The sequence below is a fragment of the Panthera tigris genome, chromosome C2, assembly GCF_018350195.1.
Source record: "Panthera tigris isolate Pti1 chromosome C2, P.tigris_Pti1_mat1.1, whole genome shotgun sequence".
Taxonomy (NCBI): Eukaryota; Metazoa; Chordata; class Mammalia; order Carnivora; family Felidae; genus Panthera; species Panthera tigris.
The window spans coordinates 112,668,472-112,677,871 of record NC_056668.1 but is presented as its reverse complement, the minus strand read 5'-3'; positions in this window follow the sequence as shown (position 1 = coordinate 112,677,871).

The following is a 9,400-nucleotide window of genomic DNA, read 5'->3' as shown; positions in this document are numbered from 1 at the left end:
AAAAGTTGCAATCTCGTAGACTGGTTTGACAGAGAAAAAGATACACAGGAGATGCACAGAGCAAGAAGGAAAATGGAGTTGTGAAGGAATGACATTGGAATTGGGTCAGAGCCGTCACACCCAAGAAACCTCTTAGTTTCTTATTTGAGCTGAGGAGGGATGGAGGGATAGTGAGCACACTAGGAAGAGGAAATAAGTACTGTGTAACCCCTGAAATGGTTGCAAATCAAATCAAATATGACTTGGGAATACCTTCAGAAATCTCGTAGGAATTTAATGCCTTTTCAAAGAAAAGGGAGCTGTATTCTTAGAGTCCCGAAAGACTTAGCAAAACAGAGCTGCTTACATTTTACACTCTGAGGCAAAATTCCTTCCAGGCACACTTTTGTTTATTTTTCTTTTTTTGTTTTTGTTTTGTTTTTTAATTATTTATTTTTAATTTACATCCAAGTTAGCATATAGTGCAACAATGATTTCAGGAGTAGATTCCTTAGTGCCCCTTACCCATTTGGCCGATCCCCCCTCCCACAACCCCCCCCCCCCCAGTAACCCTCTGTTCTCCATATTTAAGAGTCTCTTATGTTTTGTCCCCCTCCCTCTTTTTATATTATTTTTGCTTCCCTTCCCTTATGTTCATCTGTTTTGTCTCTTAAAGTCCTCATATAAGTGAAGTCATGATATTTGTCTTTTGACTGACTAATTTTGCTTAGCACAATACCCTCTAGTTCCCCCAAGTAGTTGCAAATGGCAATATTTCATTCTTTTTTGATTGCCAAGTAATACTCCATTGTATATGTATACCACATCTTTTTTTAAAAAATTTTTTTAATGTTTATTTATTATTGAGAGACAGAGAGACAGAGCATGAGCATGGGAGGAGCAGAGAGAGATGACAGAATTCGAAGCAGGCTTCAGGCTCTGAGTCATCAGCACAGAGCCTGACGCGGGGCTTGAACCCACAAACTGCGAGATCACAACCTGAGCCAAAGCCAGATGCTTAACCCACTGAGCCACCCACGTGCCTCTATACCACATCTTCTTTATCCATTCATTGATTGGTGGTCATTTGAGCTCTTTCCATACTTTGGCTATTGTTGATAGTGCTGCTCTAGACATTGGGGTGCATGTGGCCCTTTGAAACAGCACACCTGTATCCCTTGGATGAATACCTGGTAGTGCAATTGCTGGGTCCTAGGGTAGTTCTATTTTTAATTTTTTGAGGAACCTCCATACTGTTTTCCAGAGTGGCTGCACCAGTTTGCATTCCCACCAGCAGTGCAAAAGAGATCCTCTTTCTCTGCATCCTTGCCAACACCTGTCATTGCCTGAGTTGTTAATGTTAGCCATTCTGACCGGTGTGAGGTGGTATCTCATTGTGGTTTTGACTTGTATTTCCCAGATGATGAGTGATGTTGAGCACTTTTTCATGTGTTGGTTGGCCATCTGGATGTCTTCTTTGGAGAAGTGTCTATTCATGTCTTTTGCCCATTTCTTCATTAGGTTATTTGTTTTTTGGGTGTTGAGTTTGATAAGTTCTTTATAAATTTTGGATACTAACCTTTTATCTGATATGTCATTCGCAAATATCTTCTCCCATTCTTTAGGTCACCTTTCAGTTTTGCTGATTATTTCCTTCGCCATGCAGAAGCTTTTTATTTTGATGAGGTCCCAATAGTTCATTTTTGCTTTTGTTTCCCTTGCCTCCAGAGACGTGTTGAGTAAGAAGTTGCTGTGGACAACGTCAAAGAGGTTTTTGCCTACTTTCTCCTCAAGGATTTTGATGACTTCCCGAGTTTTATTTTTCTATGTTCATTTGAAGCTAAACAGGTCAAATCCTAGAATTGTGACATCACCAGAGAGAATCTTTTATGGTGCCCAGCCTGTTTTGTTTTTGCATCCTTCCCTCACCCCATTAGACATCTGGCACCCACTTAAAGGACCTGAAGTTTCTAGCTTGTGCTTCCTCTCCCAATCCCCTACTCGTATAATGGAGACAATCCACACATATATATTATTTTTGAGATAATATGTTTGGATTTTAAATACTGGCAATGAAAGACTTTCTCAAGGAATTTAGATAGAGTTTGGTAATATTGGTGATGGTGAAGAAGTGATACTCCCAGGGCATAGAAGTAATGGGCCCAGTGCAAAATAAAAATGTTTTCTTCATTCAAAAATAAGAATTACAAGACCGTGACGGTAAAGTGTTAAGCCAAGTGCAGTCCCCCTGGTTTTTTAAGTAAAGTTCTTCCCCCAGCGTGGGATGAACTTAACAACCCTAAGATCAAGAGACACATGCTCTACCGACTGAGCCAGCCAGGTGCCCCATGTACAGGCCCTTGTAAGCACTGAGTCCTGTGAAATGGACTCACCCATGAAGCCAGCCTTGCATAGAAGCTACTGGAATTCCAACTCTGTCTGATCTGAAAAGTCTACTATGTTCACAAATATCCTCCTGCTCCCTGAAGGAGGAAGAGGTAATGTCTGACCCTAGCAAGAGTGCTATGGTATTTGGATTGACAGCTGTTGAAGAAAGGAAGATTTTTTTGGAAACATTTTTTAGAACAGTTTTAGGTTCACATCAAAATTGTGCTGAAGGTACAGAGATTTCCCGCATACACCCTCCCCCCACACATCCATAGCCGCCCCCACTCTTAACATCCCCCACCAGAGTAGTATACTTGTTACAACTGATTAATACGTTAACACATGATCACCCAAAGTCCACAGTTTACGTGAGGTTTCACTCTTGGTGTTGTGCATTCTATGGGTTTGGACAAATGTATAATGACATGATCCATCATTATAGTCTCATACAGAATTTCACTGTTCTAAAAGTCTTCTGTGCTCTGCCTATGCATCTCCCCACTCACGCACCTGACAATTGGAGATCCTACTGTCTCCATACTTTTGACTTTTCCAGAATGCCATATATTGGAATCATACAGTATACAGCCTTTTTAGATTGGCTTAATTCCCTCAGTAATATGCATTGAAGGTTCCTCCATGTTTTTCATGGCTTGATAGTTACTGCTGAATAATATTCAACTCTCTGGATGTACCACAGTTTATTTATCCATTCACCTACTGGAGAACATCTTGGTTATCTCCCAAGTTTTAGCAACTGTGAATAAATTTGCTATAAACATTAGCATGCAGGTTTTGTGTGGACCTAAGTTTTATCCTAGGCCTCTTGCTATCACCCCTCCCTGGTACTGAGGACTGGCCTTGATTCCCAACTTGCTGGCCTGAACAGCTTGCTAGCCAGGATTATTCCAACCATCTAATGGACTCCCAGACACTGATAGTCTATTATCTGAACTTCCATGTAATGTCTGTGAATACTTCTTTTTTTTTTAATGTTCATTTACTTAATGTCTGTATTTTTTAATGTTTTATTTATTGAGCGTGTTCACGCGAGTAGGGGAAGGGCAGATGGGGAGAGAATCTCAAGCAGGCTCTCTGCCACCAGTGCCAGAGCCCAAAGCGGGGCTCAAACTAACGAACCATGAGATCATGGCCTGAGCCAAAGCTGAGGTGGATGCTTAACTGACTCAGCCACCCAGGCAGCCCTGTCTATATTTCTATGTTTAAGACTTGAGATTAGAAAATCTGAGCCAGGCTTAAGGAGAGAAAGAAGATACATGGCTCTCAGAGTTCTTGACTTGCGACAAGAGGAATGGACTCTAACTTAGGGGGAAGTAAATAGTAGCAAAGTATGTAATAACTCACAGATTCAAGTGAAAAAAACATAGAACGAGGCCCTGGAGGTGAGAGAAACCTGAATAGTTTGGGGTCTAGAACTGTTCTCAGGGTTCTGTTATCAGAATTAATCAACTTCAGTAGTTTTGGGCTTTGGATATTGGCACAGCTCTGGCTGGGAAAGCTTTGGGGCATCTTAATTGACAAGACTGTATACAGTGGGGTCAAGCTAGTCCCCTGAAGAGAAACAAGTACTTTTACCAGAAGAAGTGGAGTCAATGTTGGGGAGCATTTCAACAATATATCCACTTTATTAATATTATGAAGAAGCCCCCCCCCCCCCCGCAAGATAACTTGCTGATCAAGTAAATTTTGTACAGGGTACTTTATTTCTTACTTACCTTTGACCTTGAAATGGATACATTTGGTCCAAATACTGTTTCTCCATACAAGCTATGTTCTCTAGCTAATTTTTTTTTTTTAAGTTTATTCATTTATTTTGAGAGACACAGAGACAGTGCGATTTGGGAGTGGGGGAGAGGGGGGAGATAGAGAATCCCAAGCAGGCTCCGTGCTGTCAGCACAGAGTCCAATGCAAGGCACAAACTCACTAAACAGATAATGACCTGAGCTGAAACCAAGGTTTGGATGCTTAAACAACTGAGCCACCCAGGCACCCCCTGCAGCTAATGTTTTTAAATTCAATTTTAGCTGGTTATATTAACTTACCTTGCATCTAATGCTTTTAATTGAGGCCTCAAGAATTTGATATATTAACCATACATTTGGCTGCCACATGCATTTAAATGATTCCCAAATACATATGTGCACATTCTCTCCAGTCCCGTGCTACCAGTTACCTCCAGCATGATTTTACTTGGACATCCAGCCAAAAGTTGAAATTTAACATGTTGACAACCAAATTCTTTTACTGCTTGCCAATTTCCCCATTACTATTCATTGCAATAAAAGCTCAAGTAACTTCCATGCTCAGAGCAATTTTCTGGGCTCTCTGAGGAATTGAAGACATGTAAGACCTCACTTTGAACTCTTAAGAGACCTCAAGTCTAATGCACTAGACTTGGCTGCATGGTGGATTCATGGTGGATTCTTCCCTGAAGAAACTTAAATATACGGACGCTCAGGCCCCATCCTAGACCAACTAAATCAGAAGAGCACCTGAGGGGCATCTGGGTGGCTCAATTGGTTAAACATCCGATCCTTGATTTGGCCTCAGGTCATGATCTCACAGTTTGTGAGATCCAGCCACTGTACTGACAGTGCAGAGCCTGCTTGGGATTGTCTCTCTCTGCCTCTGTCTGCTCCTCCCCTGCTTGCGCTCTCTCTCTCTCTTTCTCTCAAAATAAATAAATAAACATTAAAAAAAGAAAGAAAGAAAAGAACCTGAGCTAGAGATGTAATTATTGAATCTTCACCGTCTTAGCTTGGGCTGCTATAACAACATGCCGTAGACTGGAGTAAACAGCTGATATTTATTTCTCAGAGTTCTGGAGGCTGGGAAGTCTAAGATCAAGGTGCCAGCAGACTTGGTTCTTGATGAGGACCCTCTTCTGGGCTAGCAGACCACAGCCATCTTACTAAGTGCTCACATGACCCCTTTTTGTGTGTGCATGTGTGTGTGTGTGGGGGGGGGGGGTCCCACTGTCATGACCCAACCTAAACCTGGTTACCTTGCAAAGGCTCCACCTTCAAATACCATTACTTTGGGGGTTAGGACTTCCATATACAAATTTTAGGAGGAACACTGAACATTTGGTCCATAATATTTACTCTAGACCACACGTTGGCAGTCAATCACCAAATAAGCCAATATTTCCTTTGGAAAAAATCTCTTCCTTTTTCTTGACATTTATCATCCCCTATTCAAAGCCCTTACTACTTTAGAGAAACAATAATAACTATCACTACCTGAGGAACCAGGCTACAGATTTTACATATATCGTTGTATTTGCTCTAATCCTTATTAAAACTGTAGGGAAACACACAATACAGTTAGCAAGAGAGAAGGAGGATCAGGCTCCAAAACCAGCGACGGCCATCACCTTTATGCTCTACTTTCTCCATCCTTTCTTTTTTCCAGTCCATCTTGTACTAAATCCCCCAAATGATGTTCCTCAGAAACCTGCAGCACTTTCCTACTCTGCTGAAGAATCTACATTACCGGCGGCTGCTGAATTTGCTCTCTGGTTTTCAGTGTGGCTTTCAAGGGCATCAATCTTCAGACCCTTCCTCATACTGCTAATTGTATTAATTGTATTCTCCAAGCAAACTCCCTCAGGCCAGCTATACTGAACTTTTTATGGATGTAGGCTACTTGTTTGAAATAGAAGATTAAGAAAAATTCATAACCTGAACTACCAGCCTCTGAGAATAAATGGAGTACATTATTAATATCAACTCATATATTACGGACTCATTGGTCCTACATGCAGATCCATATAATGCCTGCCTCCCACTTCAAGTACAGCCTAGGCCCCAAGTGATGTCTGACTTATGTTTGGTAAAGGAATTCACTCTTATCAGGTGTTGCCATTTCCCTCACTCACACCACAAGTCTTCTAATGAACATGGCCTCTGCTCTGCTCTGCTGGACACCACGCCCCCTGCTGGCACACCTAGGCTACTCCACTGGACCCGAGTTTGTCAATATCTGGGCACATTCAGCATTGCCCACCCCTGATGTGCTAAAGCCCTTAATGTGCCTTTAGTCTGTGTCCCTGGATAAGATGGAGAATGCCTCTCTTCTGTGCATTACATTCTTTTGTTGGAGAACTTCTGGGGTTCCAATGGTGCGCTTCATTTTAAGACTCTTCCGCCTGTCAATTTTTTGAGTCTAGCTGAGTTGGGATGAGGAGGCAACATGAGTGCCAGTCACTATGCTCGAGTTGGGATCATCTTTCCTCCAGAGACCACTGCTCTGTTGCGGACTGGGCTCTTGTTCTTTGGCCTCTTATCTTAAAATGCATGTTTTCCAGGAGCATTCATTCCATGTTCCCCCAACCTCCACCCAGGTATACATCTGTCTGCCCACCACACCCACATATCTGAGCTGGAAACCTTCTAGGCTTAATGAGAGTCCCCACTTACCTAATTTGCATATATTTTTTTAAGTTTTATTTTTATTTAAGTAGATCTCTATACCCAATGTGGGGCACAAACTCACGACCCCGAGATCGAGAGTCACATGCTCTTCTGACTGAGCCAGCCAGGTGCCTCTACTTTTGAACATCTTATTGATCCCATTTGAAATATTTTCTTACCCAATAATGATCTTCATTATGACCAAGAACCCACCAAGTCTAATTATTCCTTGTGCCCTGGTTTTGCACTATTCCTGGTGGTTTACAGTAACTGTTCTGTGGTAACTTTCTCATTGTTGTAGATGACTCCCTCCCTTTTAGACATTTGTTACCTCAATCTATTCACATACAGTTATTACATCAGTCTTCTGAAGATAATTTTTTGATAATGCCAGCAATCTTTAATTGCTCCCATTATTTATTATTTATTTGGTTTTTTGAAATTTATAGCTTGAGAGAGAGAGAGAATCCCAAGCAGGCTTTGCGCTGTCAGCACAGAACCCAATGCAGGGCTGGATCTCACAAACCATGAGATCATGACCTGACCCCAAACCAAGAGTCAGATGCTTAACCCACTGAGCCACTCAGTTGCCCCAAGGAAATTTCCTTCTAAGTCACTGAGAATTTTTATAAGTGAATTGAATTTTTATCAAATTCTATTGAAATGATTATATGATGTATCTTCTCTAATCCATCATTGCAAAGGATTCCAATAGATTTCTTAATTAAAAAAAAAATTTTGAACTCTGAAATTGTCTCCACTTTCTCACGATTTATTTCTTAACACATGAATTTAAATCTATTTCTCCTATTGCAAAATTTCCATTCTCATTGATACCAATATAATCACTCACTTGCTTTTTCCACATTACATGCAACAGTCTTGGAATCATAATATGAACAAAATAGTATCACCATCAATGTGATTACTGAAAAAAGTTTATGATTTTGTTTTTGCAGTTCCTTTTGTCCTAAGATATATAAAATTCACAATTGTCACTTAAAGCCTGAGTAAGCTGAAATTGACAGCTGTGAAATGTTTTAAGACTTTCATTGCATCCTTAGATTAAAAAAATTTTTTGATCATGTGCTACATTTGAGCTATTGGATATAAGAAACTATGGGCACACATTTATTGAGAATTTCCTATTTCACTGTTTCTCAAACTCATATTTAATGTATTTCATTAATGAAATGTCTGGGATAAATGATCCAGAATGACCCATATTTATGAATACTGAGACTTTAAAAAGTATGACCAGGAGACTGTTATGCTAAGTGAAATAAGTCATGCAGAGAAAGACAGATACCATATGTTTTCACTCTTATGTGGAGCCTGAGAAACTTAATAGAAGACCATGGGGGAGGGGCAGGAAGGAAAAAAAACAGAGAGGGAGAGAGCAAAACCATAAAAGACTCTTAAAAACTGAGAATAAACTGAGGGTTGATGGGAGGTGGGAGGCAGAGGAGGTGGGGGGGGTGGGCACTGAGGATGTCACCTGTTGGGAAGAGCACTGGGTGTTGTACGGAAACCATTTTGACAATAAATTTCATATTAAAAACTAAATAAATAAAATAAAAAGTATGACCAAATTTTCCATTGCTACCCCAACAATTTTCCCCAAATCATCCAATCAAAGAACATATACTATAATAGAGTCTTTCTAAGACCATTTTTCTGAGACTCCCCTTAGCTCCCCGTGGTGTGTGTTCCCTTTTGCTGCAATAAATGGTAAATGAAACTTCTCAATTCCTGGTATATTCTTGGTTTTAAACGTTCTGACAGAAACTAAAAGATGTATTAACCAATGGCAATGGATTATATTTTGGTCCTGATTTTAGGAAAATTAATATCTATTAAGACAGAAGAAATTTGAACACTGGATATTTGGTATTAAGGAATTGCTTTTTTTTTTTTTAAAGGTTAAATAACGTTATTGTGGTCAGTGTTTTTCTTTTTTCCCCCAAAGACTAGTTGTTGTTTTTTTCCTAGAGATACATGCTTAAATACCTACAAATGAAATAAATATTATGTCCGATATTTGCATCCCTGGGGGAAGAAGAGGTTAGAGCTATAGACAATCGAGACTGTCAAAATGTCACCAATTGTTAAAGGTTGTTAATGAGTAAGGTAATTATTCTACTCCTCTACATGATGGAAATTTTACAAAAGTCTTAAAAAAAAATAAATTTTTTTAGGAGTGTGCAATATTGTAAGATCAAAGAAAAAGCCATGGCATGGCACCCCAAGGGTGAAGCATTAAGTGTTCAGAAAGCTCGGGCTTTCTCTTTTATCCTCCACACCAGAATTGAGGCTGCTAAATAGGTGCTCCTAAGAGTCTCAGGCAGATTAATGTCTGAATTAAGTGAAATTGTATGTAGAACCCACACGTGCAGGGAGCTATGATTAACAGGCGCCTTTGACATCATCCCATCAGCTACTTCGTTCCCTCCCTACTCATCGAACTCCATCCCGAGTCTCAGCACACATCCAAGATGGTGGGTCATGACAGTGAAACAGGTCAGCGATGCCTCCCAGAGCGTGAGTTGGCGCCGCACTGCGCAGGCGCATTTCTGCTTCCCTCCCCGACCTTGGC